This window comes from Culex pipiens, chromosome 2, assembly GCF_016801865.2.
Source record: "Culex pipiens pallens isolate TS chromosome 2, TS_CPP_V2, whole genome shotgun sequence".
Lineage (NCBI taxonomy): Eukaryota > Metazoa > Arthropoda > Insecta > Diptera > Culicidae > Culex > Culex pipiens.
The window spans coordinates 169,780,390-169,806,675 of record NC_068938.1 but is presented as its reverse complement, the minus strand read 5'-3'; the positions used below and the strand labels follow the sequence as shown (position 1 = coordinate 169,806,675).

The 26,286-nt window shown below is 33.6% G+C and overlaps 1 protein-coding gene and 1 long non-coding RNA gene across 2 annotated transcripts in view; both read left to right on the top strand.

Moving 5' to 3' along the window:
• The first annotated feature begins 2,598 nt into the window (after positions 1-2,598).
• On the top strand, positions 2,599-6,585 carry LOC120427337 (uncharacterized). Its single transcript, XR_005606856.2, has 4 exons — positions 2,599-2,881; positions 3,002-3,086; positions 3,252-3,395; positions 6,301-6,585. It is a non-coding gene; the product is annotated as an uncharacterized LOC120427337 (long non-coding RNA).
• An 8,270-nt stretch (positions 6,586-14,855) lies between these two features.
• The window catches only part of LOC120431269 (DNA cross-link repair 1A protein-like), a 134,231-nt gene continuing 122,800 nt past the window's right edge, over positions 14,856-26,286 (top strand). The window contains exon 1 of the mRNA XM_052707910.1: positions 14,856-14,865. The gene's annotated coding sequence lies outside the window, so the exon portion shown is untranslated. The remainder of the gene's footprint in view (positions 14,866-26,286) is intronic.

Below are 26,286 nucleotides of genomic sequence, written 5' to 3'. Positions count from 1 at the left end.
TTTGATCGATTTGGTGTCTTCGGCAAAGTTGTAGGTATGGATATGGACTACACTGAAAAAAATGATACACGGTAAAAAAAATTTTGGTGATTTTTTATTTAACTTTTTGTCACTAAAACTTGATTTGCAAAAAAACACTATTTTTAATTTTTTTTTATTTTTTGATATGTTTCAGAGGACATAAAATGCCAACTTTTCAGAAATTTCCAGGTTGTGCAAAAAATCATTGACCGAGTTATGAATTTTTGAATCAATACTGATTTTTTCAAAAAATCGAAAAATTGGTCGCAAAAATTTTTCAACTTCATTTTTCGATGTAAAATCAAATTTGCAATCAAAAAGTACTTTAGTGAAATTTTGATAAAGTGCACCGTTTTCAAGTTAAATCCATTTTTATGTAACTTTTTTCAAAATAGTCGCAGTTTTTCATTTTTTTAAATTAGTGCACATGTTTGCCCACTTTTGAAAAAAATATTTTTGAAAAGCTGAGAAAATTCTCTATATTTTGCATTTTTGAACTTTGTTGATACGACGCTTAGTTGCTGAGATATTGCCATGCAAAGGTTTAAAAACAGGAAAATTGATGTTTTCTAAGTCCCACCCAAACAACACATCATTTTCTAATGTCGATACCCGAATAAAATTATATGATGATATGCATTGTTAAAACCATGCAGTTACAATAGATATTATAATATCTATGGTTAGTTTATGGTTGATTTTTTTGAACTTCATTGGAATGACGATAAAGCTATCGTAGATTTCATGGTTACAGTCAATTTCATGGTTTTGTTATTGGAAATGTTATAAATTGAAACAATAAAACTACTGTACATTTCATGAATACAGCAAATATTATGGTTTTGTTATTGGAAATCTCATAATGCATTTTTTTCCAATTTTTTGTTACAGTAAGTTTTATTGTAATGTTATAGTTGCGTAGTGTTAACTTTTTTTTAACGATTTTTTTTAAATAATTTGAATCATGTAACAAAAGTATTTGAAATCGAGTTATATTTTAAATACAAAACTTTACAAACGATTTTGTGAAAAGCTCAAATCAAATCAAATTATTAAAAAACTTAAGCATTAAGACATTAAAATACTAGAAATTTTACATATTTAACTGTTTCTACACAAAAAAAATAAATATTAAAATATTAAAATAATAAAATATTTAAATATTTAAATATTTAAATATTTAAATATTTAAATATTAAAATATTAAAATATTAAAATATTAAAATAATAAAATATTAAAATATTAAAATATTAAAATAATAAAATTATAAAATATTAAAATATTAAAATAAAAAAATATTAAAATATTAAAATATTAAAATATTAAAATATTAAAATATTAAAATATTAAAATATTAAAATATTAAAATATTAAAATATTAAAATATTAAAATATTAAAATATTAAAATATTAAAATATTAAAATATTAAAATATTAAAATATTAAAATATTAAAATAATAAAATATTAAAATATTAAAATATTAAAATATTCAAACATTTGAACATTTAAACATTTAAACATTTGAACATTTAAACATTTAAACATTTAAACATTTAAACATTTAAACATTTAAACATTTAAACATTTAAACATTTAAACATTTAAACATTTAAACATTTAAACATTTAAACATTTAAACATTTAAACATTTAAACATTTAAACATTTAAACATTTAAACATTTAAACATTTAAACATTTAAACATTTAAACATTTAAACATTTAAACATTTAAACATTTAAACATTTAAACATTTAAACATTTAAACATTTAAACATTTAAACATTTAAACATTTAAACATTTAAACATTTAAACATTTAAACATTTAAACATTTAAACATTTAAACATTTAAACATTTAAACATTTAAACATTTAAACATTTAAACATTTAAACATTTAAACATTTAAACATTTAAACATTTAAACATTTAAACATTTAAACATTTAAACATTTAAACATTTAAACATTTAAACATTTAAACATTTAAACATTTAAACATTTAAACATTTAAACATTTAAACATTTAAACATTTAAACATTTAAACATTTAAACATTTAAACATTTAAACATTTAAACATTTAAACATTTAAACATTTAAACATTTAAACATTTAAACATTTAAACATTTAAACATTTAAACATTTAAACATTTAAACATTTAAACATTTAAACATTTAAACATTGAAACATTTAAACATTTAAACATTGAAACATTTAAACATTTAAACATTTAAACATTTAAACATTTAAACATTTAAACATTTAAACATTTAAACATTTAAACATTTAAACATTTAAACATTTAAACATTTAAACATTTAAACATTTAAACATTTAAACATTTAAACATTTAAACATTTAAACATTTAAACATTTAAACATTTAAACATTTAAACATTTAAACATTTAAACATTTAAACATTTAAACATTTAAACATTTAAACATTTAAACATTTAAACATTTAAACATTTAAACATTTAAACATTTAAACATTTAAACATTCCAATATCAATTAACAAACCCAACTTTACACTGAACCTGTTCAGCCGACGCTCATGCAACGAACGCACCGTTACACCAAGTTACACTGAACCCGTGCGACGCTCCTGAAACGAACGCACCATGGTTCGAGCGAGCTGTCACTTTTTTTACTCGCGCGTGTCCGATCATGTTCGTGTTGACGGTGTTTGCTGAAGTTTTAGGGGAAACCCGGATTTTTCGCGTTGAGGCGGTCGTTTAAGCCAATTGGCAACATCCGGCGATTGGCAATCAAGTTGCCGAACGCGATCCTAGTGTTGGTGGACGGATGTTCGAAGTTCGAATTGGAGCGGCTCCGGGATGGCGGAACTTTGGGTGAGTATTTAGAGTTTCGTGAGGGTGGAGGGGAATTCCAAACAAAACAGCAGCGGCACTATCTATTGCCTGCTTGGGCAGATTGCTTTATCACAGTGTTTGTTTTTTTCTACTTTACAGGGACTTCTTCCACACGTTTCCGGCAGAAAAAATCTGCCGAGTCACCGATCCGGAAAAGCAAATTTGAAATTGTCAACCATTTTGGGTGAGTATTTCAGCTGTGGTGGAATTTTGCTTGGAAAACTTTCCTCTGATTTGTTGTGGGAGGGGAGAGCCACGGTGCGAAATCTCCGTAGCAGCAGCAGATATCTTTCGTGGCCTACTGCAGCAACATTTGATCTAAACAAACTGTTTGTTTCTCTTTTCACAGGGACTTCTCCCACCGGGTTCGCTAACGGGACACAACCCAACGGATGCGTTCGATTGGGAGAGGACCCGGCGCCTGCTGCGGTCACTTTCGGCCGTGTTTGTTCCGGATGGTGAGCTCGTCTCGCCTGGAGGCGAAAATCGTTAGGTGAGTTCTGTGTTGGGGCTGCGCAGCTCGGAAAACTTTCAAACGTCAAGGAGAAGGTCACGATTTTTTTTTTGCGGTACGCAGCTGAAAAGTAACAGAAACGGAATGTAGCGTTTCACGCGGTGCAATTTGTTTTGATTAGTGAATCAAATACATAATTTGGATTTGCACATTTCAATGCAACTGAAAATTACAAATAAAGTTGTATTTAATGTAAAAATATTGATAATCCAGAGCTGCTCATCAAACCGAATCTCAAAACGCTGAATCTTGAAAGGACGAAAATCAAAAAGCAGGATTTTGCTTATTGTTCAGAATATTGGAAACCATAGAGAAAAATCATATTTTTTTAAAGAGATTTTCTAGGATTCAAATGTTTAAGAATTCTACAATTTATTTCAAATAATTTAAATTTAGAAAATCAGAAAATTTGAGTTTAAAAAAATTCTAAAATTTTAAAATTACAAAATTGTGTAACCTAAAATGGAAAACTGTAACCAACAGATCGAATCAACTTATTTTGTATGAGTGAACTAAAATTTCAGTCCAAAATAAAAGTAGAATTTTTCCTTCTTCGGTAATCTGAACCTTCGGATGATTGATTTTTCGATATTAATCAAAATAAACCGAAATAGTCGAGTTATCGGATAATCGAGTACGAAAAAATGGAATGTTTTTAGTATTTTTTTATATTTTTTTTTGCTAAAATTCTGATTGATTTTTAGGATTTTAGCAATTTAGGATTTTAGGAATTTAGGAATTTAAAAATTTTGAAATTAAGAAATTTAAAAATTTTGAAATTAAGAAATTTAGAAATTTAGAAATTTAGAAATTTAGAAATTTAGAAATTTAGAAATTTAGAAATTTAGAAATTTAGAAATTTAGAAATTTAGAAATTTAGAAATTTAGAAATTTAGAAATTTAGAAATTTAGAAATTTAGAAATTTAGAAATTTAGAAATTTAGAAATTTAGAAATTTAGAAATTTAGAAATTTAGAAATTTAGAAATTTAGAAATTTAGAAATTTAGAAATTTAGAAATTTAGAAATTTAGAAATTTAGAAATTTAGAAATTTAGAAATTTAGAAATTTAGAAATTTAGAAATTTAGAAATTTAGAAATTTAGAAATTTAGAAATTTAGAAATTTAGAAATTTAGAAATTTAGAAATTTAGAAATTTAGAAATTTAGAAATTTAGAAATTTAGAAATTTAGAAATTTAGAAATTTAGAAATTTAGAAATTTAGAAATTTAGAAATTTAGAAATTTAGAAATTTAGAAATTTAGAAATTTAGAAATTTAGAAATTTAGAAATTTAGAAATTTAGAAATTTAGAAATTTAGAAATTTAGAAATTTAGAAATTTAGAAATTTAGAAATTTAGAAATTTAGAAATTTAGAAATTTAGAAATTTAGAAATTTAGAAATTTAGAAATTTAGAAATTTAGAAATTTAGAAATTTAGAAATTTAGAAATTTAGAAATTTAGAAATTTAGAAATTTAGAAATTTAGAAATTTAGAAATTTAGAAATTTAGAAATTTAGAAATTTAGAAATTTAGAAATTTAGAAATTTAGAAATTTAGAAATTTAGAAATTTAGAAATTTAGAAATTTAGAAATTTAGAAATTTAGAAATTAAGAAATTTTGAAATTTAGATACTTAGATATTTAGAAATTTAGAAATTTAGAAATTTAGAAATTTAGAAATTTAGAAATTTAAGAATTTAGGAATTATGGAATTTTGGAGTATTGGAATTTTTGAATTTGGAATTTAGAAATTTAGAAATTTAAGAATTTAGGAATTATGGAATTTTGGAGTATTGGAATTTTTGAATTTTAGAATTAAGGAATTTTGGAATTTTGGAATTTTGCAATTTTGGAATTTTGCAATTTTGCAATTTTGGAATTTTGCAATTTTGTAATTAAGCAATTTAAGAATTTTGGATTTTGGAAATTTTGGAACTTAGGAATTTGGGAATTTGGGAATTTGGGAATTTGGGAATTTAGGAATTCAGGAATTTAGAAATGTAAGAATTTAGGAATTTAAGGAATTTAGGATTATAGGAATTTATGGAATTATGAAGTTAAGAATTTAGGAATTTAGTAGTTTAGGAATTGAGATATTATGGAATTTAAGAATCTAGGAAATTAGAATTTTTTAGGTTTTTTTTTCAATTTTGGAATTTAGATTCCTTAATTCCTTAGGAATTCAGGTATATAGGAAATTATTAAATTATGAACTTATGAAATTAGGAATTTAGGAATAAAGGAATTTAAAAATTCAGGAATTTAGAAAATTTGGAATTTAGGGATTGTGAATTTGGGAATTCAGGAATATAGGATTTTAGGAATTCTGGAATTAAGGAATTTATGAATTTAGGGAATTAGGAATTTAAGAATATAGGAGTTAAGGAAATTAGGAAATTATGAAGTTAGGAATTTAGGAATTTAAGAAATTAGGAATTTTGGAATTTAGGAATTTGGGAATTAAGGAATTTAGGAATTTAGGAATTTAGGAATTTAAGAATTTCAAAATTTCATGATTTAGGAATTTAGGAATTAAGGGATTTGTGAATTTGGGAATTCAGGAATATAGGAATTCTGGAATTTAGGAATTTAGGGAATTAGGGAATTAGGAATTTAAGTATATAGGAGTTAAGGAAATTAGGAAATTATGAAGTTAGGAATTTAGGAATTTAGGAAATTAGGAATTTAGGAAATTAGGAATTTTGGAATTTAGGAATTTGGGAATTTGGGAATTTAGGAATTAAGGAATTTAGGAATTTAAGAATTTCTAAATTTCAGAATTTAAGAACAGCTAATTTAATAGAAAATGAACCGGATCCTTAACATGCCAAACATATGTAAATTTTCCTTATGTCTAATTCAGTGTTTTTTTCTTCTACAGGGGCTAATTTCACTAAGGATTGTGCTTCTAGATTACGCGAATGTCTATCCCAATTACGAAGCAGTTGATCCGGCACCGGCTACGGACATTCCGAATAATTTCAAACAGTGTGGATTGAAGCGGAATAACAAAAGAAAACGACACGGAAAAAAAGTGCTAAATTAAGTGAAATTAAAGAAAACGATAAAAATACAATAAAACTTACCATATTGACCATTAATTTCAATGTATAAATATATGTTTTACAGTACAATTTAGTGGAGAAAAAAAATAAATACAATGAAAATACAATGAATCATACTGTAGTTATTATTTATTTCAATGTACGAATATAGTTTAAACCGTACTATTTAGTATGGAAAAATCCATGAAGAACTGTGAATCTACTGTGCAAACCATTGTAATGGTTACTGTTTTTATTATAAATGTATGATGTTTTCTATGGTAAGGGTAATTTTTTGGACGGAAAAGGCATCAATGAAAATACGGTAGAATATATAGTTTTTGGTTTTTTTTTGTATGGGGAAAAGTCGAAATTTTTATGGTGACTGTGCCTAACAATACCCCTTTTTTATAGTAATTTCCCAAAATAAGATATGTTCTATGGTGAAAAAACATAAAGGCTACTGTAGAATCATGGTAAAAATAACCATAGAATTTATCGTGTGATAACCATAAAATCTACTGTTGGTTTATAGTAAAACTTTATGCGGGATATCTCAGCAACTAATGGTCCGATTTTCAATGTTAATATATGAAACATTTGTGAAATTTTCCAATGTTTTCGAAAAAAATATTTTCAAAATTTTCAAATCAAGACTAACATTTCAAAAGGGCCAAAAATTCAATATTACGCCCTTTTAAAATGTTAGTCTTGATTTGAAAATTTTGAAAATATTGTTTTCGAAAAGATCGGAAAATTTCACATATGTTTCATATATTAACATTGAAAATTGGATCATTAGTTGCTGAGATATCTCGAGTTTTTTTTGAAAAGGACCAATAAACATATGAAAGACAATAGCTTATTGGTCCTTTTCAAAAAAAACTCCAGATATCGACATTCAAAAATGGTGGGCTGCTTGGGTGAGACTTAGAAAACATCAATTTTCCTGTTTTTAAACCTTTGCATGGCAATATCTCAGCAACTAAAGGTCGTATCAACAAAAACCGAAGAAGCAAAATATAGAGAATTTTCTCAGCTTTTCAAAAATATTTTTTTCAAAAGTGTGCAAACATGTGCACTAATTTTTAAAAATGAAAAACTGCGACTATTTTCAAAAAAGTCACCTAAAAATTGATTTAACTTGAAAACGGTGCACTTTATCAAAATTTCACTAAAGTACTTTTTGATTGCAAATTTGATTTTACATCGAAAAATGAAGTTGAAAAATTTTTGCGACAAATTTTTCGATTTTTTGAAAAAAATAGTATTGATTTAAAAATTCATAACTCGCTCAAAGATTTTTTGCACAACCTGGAAATTTCTGAAAAGTTGGCATTTTATGTCCTCTAAAACATATCAAAAAATAAAAAAAATTAAAAATAGTGTTTTTTTGCAAATCAAGTTTTAGTGACAAAAAGTTAAATAAAAAATCACCAAAAATTTTTTTACCGTGTATCATTTTTTTTCAGTGTAGTCCATATCCATACATTCAACTTTGCCGAAGACACCAAATCGATCAAAAAATTCCTTCAAAAGATACAGATTTTTGAATTTTCACATATCATTTTTGTATGGCCAGCTGCCAAGTTTGTATGGAAAATTATATGGACAAACTACTGATGCAAAATGGCTTCTTTGAGCATACCGAAGGCACCAAAAAAGTTTCAGTCGGATTAAAAAATACAAAAATTAAAATTTAAGAAAAAAGACCGATTTCGTAGAGAATTGCTCAATAAATTTAACTTTTCAGAAAGCTCGCTCAAACATCTTAAACTTTCCCAATAATTTTGTTTTTTTTTATTGATTTTTAATTTATTATTCTAAAGGTTTGAACTTTCTCCGTTTAAAAAAAATAACATTCTTTTCATTTATCAACATTACAATTCCTCTCCATTTATACTTTTTTTCATTAAAATTCTACGTTTTTTTCAATTATTTTTGTTATCTTAATACAATAATAAACTATAATTTTGATTATATGTATTATATAAATTATTTTAAATATTATATTATTAATAATTTTTTTATTTATATTATTTTTATTCTCGAACTTTTGTACTTCAAAAATGTTTTCGAAATCGTTCTTTTGTCAATTGACTAAAAATCATCTGTTCAATATTTTATTTCACATCTTCTTTTGGGTGGTTTATTTAGTAAATAGATAAATTTATTTAATGTTCATAGTTTTATAACGAATTAAATTATAATTTTGATACAATTTAAAATATTTAAAAAAGCATAGTTCAATGCATAGAAAAACTACAAAACCAATTGCTACAAAAATCATTTAACCTGCTATCCACTGCAATCGTCTCCCTCCTAACCCATGTAAGACAAGATGGGAGAAGAAAAAAAGATTTATCGTTGTGGCATTCCAGGTAAAAGCTTCCGACCGTGTGTTCCTTACGACGACCCGAAGAACCAGTCGGGCCGGCGCGAGACTTGTTGGTTCCATTTTTCACGCCAGCGAACGGTCCAATCCGTTCCGTTCCGTTTGTTTGATGCGATGCATTCCTTTCTAAAAGGCTTACAAAAGATAAAGTATCCTCCTCAAACGAGACGCGGTCCCGAGATGTGCATTCCGACGGTGCAAAATTTGATACCCATCTTGTAGTGGTGTGGACGGACCCCAAACGGACCTCACTCGATTCGATGTTTTCTAATTACTCTGCAAAAAGGAGGCAGAGCTCTTATTTTCACCTTTAAAAAACATCAATTACTCGGCAACGGCTCGCTCACCTGTACCACCGTGACCCTAAATGGGCACTTCCCCAATTTTCCGAAAAATTGAATTGCTCTTTCCAACTTGGTTTTTCCCTTTCGCCAGCGGTGCACCAGACCATTTCGCCACGGACTTATATAAAATCTTACGCACCTAGGGCACCGCGTTTTTTGTTGTTGTGTTACCCACGTGAGTTACTTACTTCTGGGTAAAAGGTAAGGCAAAATAACGATATGTTTGGCCCCCAACACACAGCCCAGCATAGGTCAATAATTGCCCACCTCACCCCACTTGTCCTCCCGCTCCCACCCACCACGATCATACTTTCTCACCTATCGCGAAAGGAGGTATAGAGAGGCCACAAGATCTTCTCGATTTCGGCGGTACAAACTGGAGGGAGATTGGCTTCTTTCAATTTTTTCGCTTTTTGTTGTGGTTCCTGAGCCCGCTATTTAATTTTCAACTTTTTTTAGCGCAAAGAAAGGCGTGCAACCTCCTCTCTCTAAGCAATACCATTCAAGAGTTGGGTTTGTTTTCTGAAGGTACGTTACGCTATTGCGATCGATCGCGCGATGAAAGAAGGTGTTTTTCATTTCCTGCTCGAAACTGGGAAGTGCGATCGTATGAGGTAATGGTTTTGGGTCTGATAACCTCTGATCTCGAGCGATGTCTCACGTTAACTGATTGTGCATTCAATGAAATCGGACAAGAATATTCAATTGCCTAAAACTGTTCTACAACTAATTCAAACCAAATCTAACTCAACAGCACTGAAATCAATCATTCGCACCATATGGTCCCGAGCAAGTCCCGAACAAACAACGTCCGCGTCCGATTCACGCCGGGGTCGCAACCCATGCGCAAAACCGACGATCCTCCTCCTCCCCTGCTTGTCGTCACGGGCGGCACTTCTCTAAACTAAACACAAAAACGCATCGCATCACTAGCGCTGACTAAACCAGGCACCAACAACAATGCAACGCATCCATACACCGAGAGTGACTGACTCTAATGAATCATTGAACTTTGACTCCCGTCTGCCGCATGCGCGCGACTCTCGTCCCCCCCGATTCGGTTGCATGCTGGAATCGGATTCTTTATTTTCTCGCACGTCGCGCATTTCCTGGCATCGCCATAGAGAAGCTCCCGCTGGCTGGCCTGCGACGATGATGCATTTGTGCAACAAAAGCTGCAACAGCTACGTAGGGTCAAATGGCAGTTGTTGAACACTTTGTTATGCATCACACTGATGAATTATGAAATCACTTTTTGTTTTTCTTTTAAAAATAACTTATGGGTAATTCTCTACCAACTCACACGAAATCGGGAAAAGTTGCCCGACCCCTCTTCGATTTGCGTGAAACTTTGTCCAAGGGGTAACTTTTGTACCTGATCACGAATCCGAGGTCCGTTTTTGGATATCTCGTGACGGAGGGGCGGTACGACCCCTTTCATTTTTGTGCATGCGAAAAAAGAGGTGTTTTACAATACTTTGCAGCCCGAAACGGTGATGAGATAGATATGTGGTGTCAAAGGTACTTTTATGTAAAATTAGACGCCTGATTTGATAGCGTACTCAGAATTCCGAAAAAACATATTTTTAATCGAAAAAAAAAACACTAAAAAAGTTTTAAAAAACTCTGCCATTTTCCGTTACTCAACTGTAAAAAAATTTGGAACATGTCATTTTAAGGAAAATTCAATGTCCTTTTCGAATCTGCATTGACCCAGAAGGGTCATTTTATCATCCAGATTTTTTTTTTAAATTTTGAAAGTTTGTGTTTTTTCTAACTTTACAGGGTTATTTTTTAGAGTTTGATAATTTTCTACAAATTTGTAGAACAGACAATAACCATCACGAGTTATCGCGATTTTACGAAAAAAATGAAAAAGTTGGTCGTCCCAGAATCCCAAAAAGAATCCCAAAAAGTAACTTTTTCAAAACTTTTTTTTGTGAAATAGCGATAACTCGTGATGTTTACAAGCAAACCTCTTATGTTTATATATCCAAAAATTTTGTAATTGTCTGCTCTACAACTTTGTAGAACATTGTTACACTCTGAAAAATAACCCTGCAATGTAAGAAAAAACACGAAATTTTAAAATGAAAATTTTTGTTCTGAATGAAAAAATGACCCTTCTGGGTCAATGTAGATTCAAAAAGAACATTAAATTTCCCATAAAATGACATATTCCAAAAAAAAAAATACAGTCGAGTGACGGAAAATGGCAGAGTTTTTAAAACTTTTTTTGTGTTTTTTTCGATGAAAAATACGTTTTTTTCGGAATTCTGAGTACGCCATCAAATCGGGCGTCTAATTTTACATAAAAGACCCTTTGACATCAAATTTCTATCCCATCACCGTTTCAGGCTGCAAGTTATTGAAATACATGTCTTTTTTCGCATGTTCAAAAACGAAAGGGGTCGTACCGCCCTTCCGTCACGAGATATCAAAAAACGGACCTCGGATTCGTGATCAGGGACAAAAGTTACCCCTTAGGACAACGCAAATCGAAGAGGGGTCGGGGAAACTGCTGTGTGAGTTGGCGGAGAATTACCCTTATAATTTAATAAAAGGCTGGAAAAAAGTTTTTTTTCTGTCTATGAACGTGGTTTTTGGATCCATCAAGCCTCGGTCATCTCAGTTTGTTTTGGTTGTTTGACGTTTGAACAGTTTTCGAACGTGCATTTGAAAACAGCCCAATTATACAACGCCCAGTTACCGAACAAATACTGTAATTGTGTTCTACAAAGTTGCTTTAAAATTAGCAATAGTTCAAGATACAAATTATAACTCACTGACGCAAAATTTACAAAACAACTGAAAATTAAAATTTAATCAATACGGTTCAGCTCTCCTAATTCTACGGAGACTACACGGAGAAAAAAGAGTTCCCAAAATCGTGAACAAGAGTTCATGAAAATGGGAACCACGAGCAAAGTGTTCAAATTTCATGGTACGTTTTTCAAAATCGTACCATGGGATTTGAACACTTTGTTCGAGGTTCTCGTTTTCATGAACGCTTGTTCACGATTTTGGGAACTCTTTTTTCTCCGTGTATAGAAATTTAAAAATCATAGTCATTTGCTGATATCTCTTCAAAACGATACACATTCTTAATTCACCAAAAGTACAAACAGTAAAACAGGGAAAAACTATTTTGTCTGCTTTCGTGGAAAAAAAAATTAGGCACACTTCCAATTATAAAATTTTTTGTAACATTTGGTATTGATAATTTTAGACACGAAAACAGCATGATTCAATGAAAAATTCTCCAGTCGAGCTTAAAAATTTTCTGGGGGTTCCTTGGCCGAAATAATTAAACCCGTATTTTTGTTTTTGTTTGGCCATTAGGGTGACCACGCCGTGTTAAGATGGTCCGAAAAATGGCAATTTCAGTCATTTTTTGCAAAAACCAAATTTTTTCAAAAAAAAAATCATAACTCCGCACCATTTCAACCGATTTTAGCTGTGTAGAGCGCAAACGAAAGGGTATTAGATAGGCTTTTAAGGAAAAATAGTTAAAAATTTCAAATATCTAGCCTAACACTTGAAAAGGTTAAATGAAAAATTAAAGTGCTCTTTTGAAATTTTCAAGGTATCACAGTTTTCGTGAAAAAAGTCCTTTTTGCCGTCATTTTCCCGTGTTTGCGCGCGGCACGTCGAAAAACCTTGTTTTTATTTTCAAAAAATCGTATCTCAGAATATTGAAATCATAACTTCACCATTTTTTGATATGTTATGTAAACTTTTCCGAGGAATCAGGTAAACATATTTTCAGACATAGGCTCTTTGGTCCCGAAACCAACAAAGCAGCATTTTAAGTTTTCATACGACCTTTCAAAAGTTAAGCTAGATTTTTAAAACTTCTTACGATATGATTTTTTGAAAAATGTGGTTTTTGCGAAAATCGACAAAAATTGCCATTTTTCGGACCACCATAACACGGCGTAGGTCACCCTAATGGCCAAACAAAAAAAAATTGGCCATGGAATCCCCATAAAAATTTTGAGCTCAATCGGAGAACTTTTTTTTCGAATCATGCTGTTTTCGTGGAAATAAATGTGGAAATGATGCTATGTTTAACAATTTTTTTAATCATGTTATATGTTTAAACGAAACGTTATAAAAAACTTAATTTTTAATCAAAATGTTGTAATCATTTTTGATTTTCATCACGTTGTTATCAGAAATCATCGCTATTTTACTTTTTTTTTTTTTCATAAAATTATTTTTATTAGGTCCTTTTCGGTACTGGGACCTGGTTAGGACCGAGTCGGCTTTTGTAATTACATTTGACTTAATAATTACAGAGGATCTTGTGTGTAAATGTTAGTGGGAGGGGAGCCGATTACCCGCGGCCTACTCGGGGTTAGTAGGGAAGGGATTGATGTTAAAGACAAGGCGTGGGAAGGGAAGGGGGATTGTGTAGGGGTCTTGGTTGGCTCTGCTGGCCTTTGCGTTTTGTCCTCAGCCGCAACTCGGTGTCCAGCTGCTGGGGCGTTCTTGCTTTGCTTCCGGTGCATCCAGAAACGACGGCTTTGTGCGAAGGCGAGTTATACTAACAGAAGGAAAACTAACTAAAGGAAAACTAACTGGAAGAAAAACTAAATAGATATTTTGGAATCTAAGAGGAACTGATAGATCGGATAGAGAACATCAAGGTCTAGTTGAGATAACACGTCTCGCATCGGAATTTCTGGTGGTCTTCCTCGGGCCCTGAGGGTATCTTTCAACTTAATTCTGTGAACATGGTGATCTGGACACGCCCATACGAGATGGTCGATGTCCTGATAACCCTGCCCACAGTCGCATAAGTTCGTATCACTCATGTTGATACGGTAAAGATGAGCCTTGGACGAGTAATGGTTCGACATAAGGCGGGACATCGTTCTGATGAATCCACGCGTCAAGTCCATTCCCTTGAACCAGGCTTTTCTTTGCACCTTAGGTCGTATGGAATACATCCAACGTCCTTTGGTGTCGTCGTCCCATTGATTTTGCCAATCCAGAAGCGCACGCTGCCTCGGAAAACCGTAGCATTCTTGTAGGCTAATTGGCCTTTCAAAAATGTCTCCACTCTCAGCACCCTTCTTGGCGAGCAAGTCCGCTTTTTCATTACCCGGAATCGAGCAATGAGCGCGGACCCATACCACCGTGATGCTGAAGGACTGAGCCGCCAGGTTGTTTAAAGTCTTGCGTATTTCCGTGAGGAAAAACGCAGACTCCCTGGTCGGCTTCAGAGACCGGATAGCCTCAACAGAGCTAAAGCTATCGGTGAAGATGAAGTAGTGATCAGGTGGCATGGTCTCGATGATTCGCAGAGCGCAGTAAACCGCGGCTAACTCTGCGACGTAAACCGAACTCGGGTCCTTCAGCTTAAAGAACAGCTGATAAGATTCATGATAAACACCGAAGCCCGTACAGCCGTCGAGCTTGGAGCCATCGGTGAAGAATCTGTTGTTTGGAGGAACATGGTTGTACTTTGATGCGAAGATCGACGGTACAACTCCCCGCAGAAGATGGTTTGGGATACCGCGAGTATCGGCTTTCATGGACGTGTCGAAGCCAATCAGGGTGCTGCTGGTTAACGGAGGCGTGCGCTGTACCGTTGTGCTCGGGCTCCACTCCCACGATGACATAAAGTCATAATATAGAAGCATGCGCCGAGACTCAACGTGAAGGTTCAGCAACGTTTCAAAGTTGTCAATTACCAGTTTATTCCTGTAATCACACCGGATCAGGAACCGGTAAGACAGTTCGTAGTAACGAGTTCGCAGAGGCAACACTCCCGCCAAGACCTCGAGGGTCATGTTGTGAGTTGAGTGCATGCATCCCAAGACAATGCGAAGACTTCGGTACTGTATCCGCTGGAGGACCAACAAGCGTGATTTCGCAGCTGACTGGAAGCAGAAACTGCCATATTCCAGCACCGAGAGTATCGTTGTCTTGTACAGTCGAAGCAGGTCAGAAGGATGAGCACCCCACCGGTTGCCAGAGACGCTGCGCAGAAAATTAGTTCTTTGCAGGCACTTTTGCTTCAGGTAGTTAATGTGCTTCCCCCATGTTCCCTTCTGATCAAAGATGGTTCCCATGTACATGAAGTGATCCGACTGCTCGATAGTCTTTCCCGAGAGAGAAAGATTGAGCTGCGGCGGTTCATGCTTCCCCGTAAAAACGACCAGTTCCGTCTTCTCCGGAGAGAATTCAATACCCTTTCCAACTGCCCAATGGGCCAAGTTGTTCAGGGTATCTTGCAAGGGTTCTAGCAGATCGACTTCCTTCTTGGCAGCGATTGAAACCACTGCGTCATCTGCGTACTGTATAAGGGTGCAGTCTCCGGTCAAGCAATCATCGATATCGCTGACGTAGAAGTTATACATGGATGGACTAAGGCGTGAGCCTTGTGCCAAACCCATGTAACTTATCCGGGTGATTGCCAGATCACCTTGCACAAAGTGCATGTGTTTTTCTGACAACAGGTTGATGAGGAAGTTGCACATCGTCGGATTGAGACCGCTCCGCCGCAGCTTTACTCCCAACACATCGATGGAGACTGAATCGAACGCACCCTTGATGTCTAGAAAGACAGAAGCCATTTGCTGTTTTTTACCACGGGCTATGTCGATCCCTGTGGCCAGCAAGGCTAGACAGTCGCTTGTTCCCTTGCCTCTCCGGAAGCCATACTGCGTGTCAGACAGCAAGTGCTCTCGTTCCATCCATGGTTCGAGGCGGTCGAGGATCATCTTCTCCAGCAGCTTGCGTAGACACGACAGCAAGCTGATTGGACGATACGAGTTGTGGTCGGACGCCGGTTTACCGGGCTTTTGAATGGCAACCACCCGGACCTGTCGCCATTCATGTGGAATTATGTTCTGCTCCACCAACGTGTTGAACAGATTCAACAGACGCTGCTTGGCGACGTCCGGAAGATTCTTCAGCAAGCTGAACTTGATCTTGTCCGGACCAGGAGCAGTGTTGTTGCCCGTCAATAGTGCTATGGAGAGCTCTACCATCGAGAAGGGAGGATTAGAATCCTTCCCATCAACAACGTCGAATGATGGTTGTGTCGGCACCGAGTCCGGGCACACCTTCTTGGCGAAATCCAATATCCACTTGTCCGATTTTTCCACACTCTCGTTCGGAACGGAACCTCTACGCATGGCCCTCGCAACGCGCCACAGAGTGCTATCGCTATTTTACTTAATTTTACACAGATTTAAAAATAAAATAGCTTAATCTGCTTTGCGTTTTTAGTTTTTAGTTTTTAGTTTTTAGTTTTTAGTTTTTAGTTTTTAGTTTTTAGTTTTTAGTTTTTAGTTTTTAGTTTTTAGTTTTTAGTTTTTAGTTTTTAGTTTTTAGTTTTTAGTTTTTAGTTTTTAGTTTTTAGTTTTTAGTTTTTAGTTTTTAGTTTTTAGTTTTTAGTTTTTAGTTTTTAGTTTTTAGTTTTTAGTTTTTAGTTTTTAGTTTTTAGTTTTTAGTTTTTAGTTTTTAGTTTTTAGTTTTTAGTTTTTAGTTTTTAGTTTTTAGTTTTTAGTTTTTAGTTTTTAGTTTTTAGTTTTAGTTTTTAGTTTTTAGTTTTTAGTTTTAGTTTTTAGTTTTTAGTTTTTAGTTTTTAGTTTTTAGTTTTTAGTTTTTAGTTTTTAGTTTTTAGTTTTTAGTTTTTAGTTTTTAGTTTTTAGTTTTTAGTTTTTAGTTTTTAGTTTTTAGTTTTTAGTTTTTAGTTTTTAGTTTTTAGTTTTTAGTTTTTAGTTTTTAGTTTTTAGTTTTTAGTTTTTATTTTTTAGTTTTTAGTTTTTAGTTTTTAGTTTTTAGTTTTTAGTTTTAGTTTTTAGTTTTTAGTTTTTAGTTTTTAGTTTTTAGTTTTTAGTTTTTAGTTTTTAGTTTTTAGTTTTTAGTTTTTAGTTTTTAGTTTTTAGTTTTTAGTTTTTAGTTTTTAGTTTTTAGTTTTTAGTTTTTAGTTTTAGTGTGGGGAACGGAATATTTAAATGTGAAAATATTGAAGTAAAAATCCGTTTGAAATAAGTAAATCACACAATTAATGAGTTTTTTTTTTTTTTTTTTTTTTTTTCAAATGTTACGAATCACGAATTGGTCACTTCTAAACACTAGACATCAAATCATTAGTAGATTACCCTGACTTTCAAGGGCTCCCCTTTGAATAAAAAACTATCAACAAACAGTGGGGAAGACCCTTTGTTTTCGTCACAGCTTGAAGTGGCAAAGCATAGAAACAGTTTTAGCCTCTAAAAACCATAAAACCGTGAATCGCGCTGGTGGACACTCCTGGGTCTGGGTTGGAACCAAAAGTTTCTAGTCAAATGCACAGCGTGTGCAGAGTATGTCGCCGTCACACACAGCCATGCTTTTTATGCTCATTATGATGCTGCTGCATCAGCATTATAGCCTTGGAGAGGTGGTTATAAATATCGCAGGCGTCGATGCGTTTATGCGCACGGGCAAGAAAATGTTTGTATTTTTACGATGCCATCATTAGAGTGCACCACACAAAAAAAAACAATGCATTTCAAGTCACGTTTGCCCGCGTTTGATGGCTTGTCAAACAAGGACTTTAGTGGAATGAGCGTTTTCATGAAGATATAAGAAAATATTCAACGCAAACGTGGAGATATACCTGTCAATTTAATTGCCAACTTTCAAATCACAATCAGCCAATTTTCGATTTATTGCTCCAGGTACCTGGCGCCCATAAAGCCCCACCCTTATTTGACGCATTTCTCGAGAAAGGTTTTTAAAAACTAATGGCATTTCTGTCCTTCCTACCTGGGGGTGATGTGTGTGCGTTTTATTTCACACCAAATTCGAAAATCATTGTCCAGTTTGGAACTCATCCCTCGTGGTTGTCGTCAGTATTATCATGTTGTGTTGTTGCTGCTTTCGGAAGCATAAACTGCAACTGCATTGCTATGCACACGACGATGCATATTTCCAACATTGAGATACACACATATGTGTGGTTGGTATGCTTTTTGGGCGATTGCACGCACACTCAATCCGACGGAAGGTTCATCTTCAAACCAATACCATACCATGGGCCAGATAGGAATAATAATACACGCAATCAACTCGTCAGACAATCTGAGAGTTTGGGGGCAAAAATGCCGGCAAATTGTTTTCTTCCTGCGGGCTGGTAATAGGATCCCCGTCAGATGTGTTAGCTTGAAATGTGAAGTTGTTTAAATTTTAAAGTGATTTAACTGTTGCATATCTCCATAATTTTTAAAGAATTTTTATGATTCGTTTTAAAATTGAAATTCATCATAAAAGTATCTTTTCGAAAATTAGTTTATTCAAAGATAACGACGATTAGTTTAGCAAACTTGAGTCATAAGTTTGCTAGATTATCTACAAGGGAACAACCAAAATTAGCAAACATTCAAAATTTAGCGAGAGATTTATCACCACAACCTTAACCACCAGCATCCACTAGCCACACGCACACCACCCTAACCGGCGGCGGCGATCCTGGTTCCTTGTATTTTGCTATGTATATTTTCATCCTGTTTCTTCCTCTCATTGAACTTTTTCCCCGGCGCGATTCATGGTTTTATTGTTGTTATTTTAATTCGTTTGCGTGTTGTTAGCCATTGATGAAGAATGCATATTTTTCCACTTTTCAGTTCTCCCGCCATTCCTTCTGGGCTTTTATTTTTTGTTTTTTTTTTTTGGAAAAGCCCACGTTTCATCGTCTCTGTCTGAGGCGGTTTTTTTATTTGTTTCTTTGTTGAGAAGGTGAACGACTCGGATGATGTTGCCAATTTTGGGCTCGACGTGATTTTTGAAGGATTTTTTGGATCAAGAACTAACATTTATAGACCTAAGAACGATCAGAAAATTTCTTTTTCACATAATGAGAATGCTACAATTTTGTAATGAGAAATATAATTTAGAAAACTAACGGTGACATGGAACAGTAAAAATGAGTAAAAATGTTTCATGCAGGTGATGAAATGTGTAATTTTACCACTTTTTTTTAGTAGTGTCTCTTTTTCAATCTAAATTGAAGTAAAATTACATCATAAAAGAGGTAATATTCTACATTCCAAAATTACACCTTCTAAATTTACCGCCCTAACATTATACCAGTTTGAGCGGGCAGGTCTAAGTCAGTGTTACCTAGAAGTGTAATAATCGTGTAGCTAGTGTCAGGCGGGGGAGTGTTTGTGTGGTGTGAGGCGAACAAGTTGTACTGCCGGAAGTGACCGAACGATCTGGACAGGTTTCCGGATAGAACCCCGAATAGGTCACCACATCTACCCTAAAGTATTTAGGGGTAAGAAAAATAAGACAAAGAAACAGTTTTTTCCTGATCCGATTATCCGAAGTGAATTTTTGTCAAAACCCTCGGATAACGGAGTCTGGTCTGTATTTGCACAAGTTTGGGATGAGGCATGTTTTTTTTAATTGCATACAATTTATTTCTCTCAAAAAATATGCTACAAATATTTAAATAAATAGCTTCATAATCAACCTTTTTTTATAAATTCGCAATTCGCAATTTTCAGTGTAAGAACGGGCCTTGACCGATCTTATGCACCAGGTTCCCGACGAACACGCACTGCCCTTACACCTACATCTCACCCTTGCTCTGAGTCAGTACGAGCAGCACGCTAGAACACGCTTTGAGTGTTCGTGCCAAGCATGCACACCTTCTTTTCCGGTTACGCATTTTAACTCGGCCGGGGGTGGTACATTACGTAGGGTTTGATGTAAGTATAAGCGCCTATCCATTTATAATGTGCCTATCAACTTTCATTAAAGCAAAAACTGTTTTATTTTTAGTTTGAATTCAAAAACTTATTGTTATTTACTGTGTATTGTTTTCTCCTGAAATCTTCCCTATTGTTGAGTCTGTTGATCTGTTGCTATTTCTTTTGTCGCGGTGTTTTGTTACAATTTTTGGTCCTAAGCATGTTATAAAAGTTTACACAAAAATACAATAGTAATATTTGTGTTAATCCTTTAACCATTCCATAAATTGAGTAAGGGCTCAAACCTCACTTGTTTGAAAAAAGGGTGAAGATTGAAAACAATAGACAGTAAAAGAGAATTTATTTTATAAAAATCAAGTATCAATAGTAAGAGAATGATGAGCGTATTTTGAAGAATAAAAATGAGAAGCTAGATGTAAAATTAGACAATAGTTAATAAATAAAGATACAAAACAAGCTTAGATTATAGTAATGATAATTTATAGGACAGATAAAGAATTATTCAAATAAATAAATTCTCAATAAAATCAAAAAAGATTAGGCGAATGATAAATAGACTTGATATTACTAGTACATTAAGGAAAAGTATATTTTTAAGGAAAAAAAACAAAACAAGGTTTGTTACAGCAGTATCAATTGATAGAAAAAAGTGGAAAAGCTTTGAGAGATAAGAGAATCAAAAGTTAGTAAAATTAAAATCAAATGTTGGATATTAAATAGAAGAATCAGTGAAGAATTGGGAATCAGAAGAGCAAAATAAAAATAGGAGATAGGTGGTAGCTAAGAATGAAGAGAGGAGAAACCCCGTTGTGCGATGTTTCAGGTACATCCACAGCAGTTGACTCAACATACTGCGAATCAAAACAATACCGTCTACAATCACAAATTACTTCCCTTTCCCACATTGTCGCGCCCCTTTCTTTTAGCCGTCTCGACTCTGACCCGCGGTGGTCAAAGGTTTACGATCCGTTTCCACAGGCCACCAGCTAGGTCATCATGAAAACCAAGCCAACGTGGAGGTAAGAAAATAGGACACTCGCAAGGAACCAGAGCTATACTGTTCTGATCAAGATAATTCGGATGATCTAACAGAACTACGGATGTAGTTAGTTACGCTCCTTCCAGGATGTTCCTTACGTGGACGTCAACCGAAAAGCACGCAACAAGGTCAGTGCCATTGCATGCTCTTAGGTATCAATCCTTGGCCTGCATACTCAACCTTATTTTATAAATTGTAACTATAATGCGTAAAACATTAATTTTCAAGCACCTTAATAATTTGTTCAAAAATTAAAATCACATTCTGCACAGCAAAAAAATAAAATTTGGAAGGTTTAATTTTGAAAGGATGAATATAACCTCTATAATGTTGTATTTCTATCTCAATTTAGTTTGAAAACGTGACATTACACTAGAAAATGCTGAAATTACACATTTTTGATGTACTCATTCCCAGATGTAATATTAACATGATTTTTTAATGTGTGCTGTGTAAGTTTCGAGTCTATATTTATGTTCCAAATTTTTATTTATGTTCTTGTCTCCATATTTCACATCTTAAATCTTTGGAAGTAAAAAAAAACTAGTAGGTACTACTTCTTGGTTATTTTATTTAAAAAATCATTTGTTATTATTTTGAAAATAATAATGTTCAATTGTCTATTTTCAATTGAGGCGGGACACATTTTTTCACTTTTATTTTTTAATTATTTTTCTTACACTGACAAGGCCGATGCAAATATTAAAAAAAAGTTTTTGTCCCTCGGCCCTGGCCAAGGTCAAGGGGGGGGGGGGGGGGGGGGGCAAAAAAATAAAAAAATATAAAAATTTAAATAACAAGCCATAGTCTTCACATTTAAATGAAAAAAGTGTTTTAAAATGCATTTTACACTAGTTCAGTTGTTTTGCAATCATTAGTTTTCAAAAAATCTAAGATCTGACAAAAACAAAAATTGTATCGAAAAAAAAGGTTTTGCATCGAAAATTTTCAAAAAATCTTAAGATTTTTTAATAAACCCATACATGCTAAAAATGATTTTAAACGCAGAAGAATGTATTTTAATTTGATTTCAGCTGGTTGCACTTGAATTTTCATTGAAATTTTGAAGTTTATTGTAAAAATATTTTTTTTGCCCCCTGATTTTTCGTGCCAATTTTGAAGGGGGGGGGGGGGGGGGTGACAAAAAATTTTAAAAATATTTGTACCAGCCCAAATAAAAAAAAAACAAATATATTTTCATATTAAAAAAAATATAAATATTGAAATCACAAGCCATAGTTTCAACATTTGCATGGAAAAAGCGTTTTAAAATGCATTCTACACTAGTACAGTTGTTATGCAATCATAAGTTTTTTTCAAAAAATGTAAGATTTGACGAAAACAAAAATTTTAGCGAAAAAAACTTTTTGCGATAATAACATCGAAAATTTTCAAAAATTCAAAAGATTTTTTAAATCATCCCAAACATGTTAATACAATTCTAAACGCACTTTAAATTGATTTCAGCTGATTGCGAATCCACGAACAGGGCATACCCCTTTGTATGGGACGTCGTTTGGACCTCACCAATCTGTCTGAAATTTTCAGGGGTAAATATGAGCACTCTAGGTCAACGGGAAGTGGGGCAAATCGGGACACCAAGTTTGAAAGTTCAAAAACGTAAAAATCATAAAAATGCTGTAACTTAGGTAAAATTTAATTAAATTTCAAAATTCAAAATGCATCTGAAAGGGCTTAAAAATGTAACAAAATTCAGGGTGAAGCATCCCAATTGGGTAAATCTAAAGGGAGTTGTTGGCATTTTAGTGAAAAAATGACACAATTTTCAAACTCAAATAAAAAAGTGTTCCATCCAGAAATCAACTCGATTCGGCCTGCAGCTTGTAGGGGACATCTGGGACTACCATCTGAGACTGAGAACGTTTTGGGTAAGGCAGTTATCTGGAGTTTTTTTTTTTTTTTTTGAAAAGGTCCGATAAACCAAATTTTCAGATTTTGCTTTTGGGTGTTTTTAATACCCTTGCTCAAGGCGGTTTCAAAAACACCCAAAAACAAAAACTAGAAACTCCAGATGTGAAATAGACACTTAGATCAATTTTTTTGGTGATAATTGACCTACTACCAACCAATCAAATTCATTTTCGGGATATATTTCGTACAATAATTATTAAATTATTTTTCGTATCACCATTTCTTTTGAAAACGTTTTGGTTTCATGCCTTTTTTATTTTTTGTTAAAAACAATTTAAATCAAATAAAAAATATTTTTTTCTACAATATAAGATTAAATCGATTCCAATAAATACCTGTTGATTACAATCCGCTCGACATGATCTTTCTCCCCTCGCGCACCCTTTCTCGTTCGATCTAAACCATTCGGGGTGGACACACGACTCTGGATCCGTGTAGGCAGTGAAGGACGGAGCTTGCAGTGCTGACTTCAACCTCAACTTGTTCCAAATGCTCCAGAATGCAAGCAAGCGGCAGTCCCTTCGCTCGCATGAAACAGGGAGCAAGAGAAAGAGAAAATCTGATGCACAATACACTCAAACACGGTCGGTTCAGAAGTTTCTGAATCACACTCAGAACCTTCGCCGTTCAGAACGCAACAACAACACCAGATTTAGATTCTGATAATACTTTTCTTGTACACACAAGCTGCTGCCTTCCAGTTCCAGGAATCACCGGGCTGGAATGTCGGGGTTCTGCGGACACTTCACTTTTCCTCGGGTTTTGCAAAACTTCACAACGAATTTTTATTTTTGTTCTGTTTCAAAAAATCACTTTGTTTTTGCTTGCAAAGTGTTTTGAAATACTTCCAAAAAATCACCAGACATTTGTGTGACATGAACAATTTGAATCAAACACCACACAAAAAAACATCAACAGGTTACTTGGATTTCACGTAACTTTACAGTGCACTTCAGAGAATGTTCATTTTTCAAACTCAAATTTCAGGCGGCGATCAAGACCGAATATAACATGATTATTTCTCATACAACTTTTTTTTGTGCACAACAACTGCCAAGAACTGGAAACAGTTTCAGTTTCTTTCTCCTCGGTTCTCACATCTGCTGTTACTCAGAAGATCGGCCGGGGCTCTTCTGTGAGAAGATCGCGCAACTTGAACGACGCGAAACCTACTCAAAACTTCAAGTAGGCGGTGAACAGACGAGGGGGGATTCCGGTGGGGGATGAGGGGGCCAACCGGGGTTAACAGAACACAACACAACGTACACACAAGAACCCGACAAGGGGAAGGAGAGAATCGACACAGACGACAACCGGCACAACCTCGCGTCACAACATTCTCCAGCAAACTAACTCAATCGTGGCCGTGTTGGGGTCTTGGAAGTGAGCACAGCACAGTATACAGAGAATGTGGTGTAAACGCCGACAAAGGATGGAAAACGCATACTATCGAAACATGCATGTTTAAGGCAAAAGCTGTTCAAACAGCAGGCGCCGGTTGCACAAATACATACGGGTACGGCAAAGGGCACTATGAGCGGTGGGTGAACGAAAATTGTCTAAATTTTGTTGTTTGGGTGTAGAATGGAAGTGGGGTTGGTGGTTGCAAAAGTTTTTGTGTTTTACATTTAATTGAATAAAATCTTTCTTATCTCTCTTGTGGTTACATAAGATTTTCCAATCTTTATTGTTTCTGAAAAAATACAAATCTGTATTTTACAACAAATAAACTCAGAAGTGGCTTAAATAAGTGAACGAAGAAGTTTTTTTCAAAAAAAAAACATTGTAATGTACTTTTGGATGACAAATTCAAACATGACAGCTTGCATGACAAATACAACACATGATGTTACAAATAGATTAGCTTTTTAAATCATTATTTGGCGGAAATATAACAACCTTTGGCTCAGAAGAGGCCTTTTATGGACTCCTAAAAATAGAAATATAAATTTGAGCGATATAATATGTATTTAAACAATGTTCTAATATTTCTTCCTCACCTTACTGGAAATGCTATAAAACAGGCCTGCCCAACGTCCATAGATTGTTTTGAATGTGTTTAAGCTAAGTTTTTTTTTTTTGAGGAGTTTGATTAAAATTGATTTTGTAATAAATGTGTAAGCAAAAATTAAACAGTTAAATTCGCAATTCGCAATTTTCAGTGTAAGAACGGGCCTTGACCGATCTTATGCACCAGGTTCCCGACGAACACGCACTGCCCTTACACCTACATCTCACCCTTGCTCTGAGTCAGTACGAGCAGCACGCTAGAACACGCTTTGAGTGTTCGTGCCAGGCATGCACACCTTCTTTTCCGGTTACGCATTTTAACTCGGCCGGGGGTGGTACATTAAGTAGGGTTTGATGTAAGTATAAGCGCCTAACCATTTATAATGTGCCTACCAACTTTCATTAAAGCAAAAACTGCTTTAATTTTAGTTTGAATTCAAAAACTTATTGCTATTTACTGTGTATTGTTTTCTCCTGAAATCTTTCCTAGTGTTGAGTCGTGCCTAAGCATTTTATAAAAGTTTTTCAAAAGTACAATACAGTCATCCCACATATTCGGAACGGTTTCCAGATCGGCCAATGTTCAAAAAATCATAGCAAAATGATAATTGAACTTAATGATTCGCTTTCACCTTCATTTGGAAGCTTTTCTTGCGATCTTTCGAATGCTGTAGCGAACATCTGCAAATTTTAACTTTTGTATGAAGTTTTTGAAGAATTACTTTGACCCTTGAAATCCACAAATCCGGAACACTTTTTTCTTACGAATGTAAACAAACTTTGGATCTCTCCAGGAGTACATATTTATTACCAAATAAAGACTTCTCACACTGAAACCAATGAAACTCAAGCTTAGTGATGTTTTATACATGGTTTGATAACTTTTTTTTGTGAAATATCAGTTAAATTCAGGTATTCCACAATTGTAGGAGGCACAATAACATCCCACAATTACGAAACAGACCATTTGGAGGCAGTGTTTTGCTGCTCTGGACAAAATAGTCTTGGAATGAAGTTTTTTGTTCAAAAAGAAAAAGTACTAATTTTACTAGTGAAATAGCAAGATAATGTCCAAATGAAGGTTCTAAAAATAGTAAGGTCGACAGAAAAGCTACTTTTGGCATGCTATTGACAAATTATCATGAAAGTGTTCCGAATTTGTGGGTGTTCCGAATATGTGGGATGACTGTAGTAATATTTGTGTTAAATTGAGTAAGGGCTCAAACCTCACTTGTTAGAAGAAAAGGGTAAAGATTGAAAACAATGGACAGTGACAGAAATATACTATTTGAAGAATCAATAGTAAAAGAAAGATAGTCATTTATGAAGTAAAAAAAAATTACATTAGTTGATAAATAGAGGTAACAAACAAGCTTAGATTG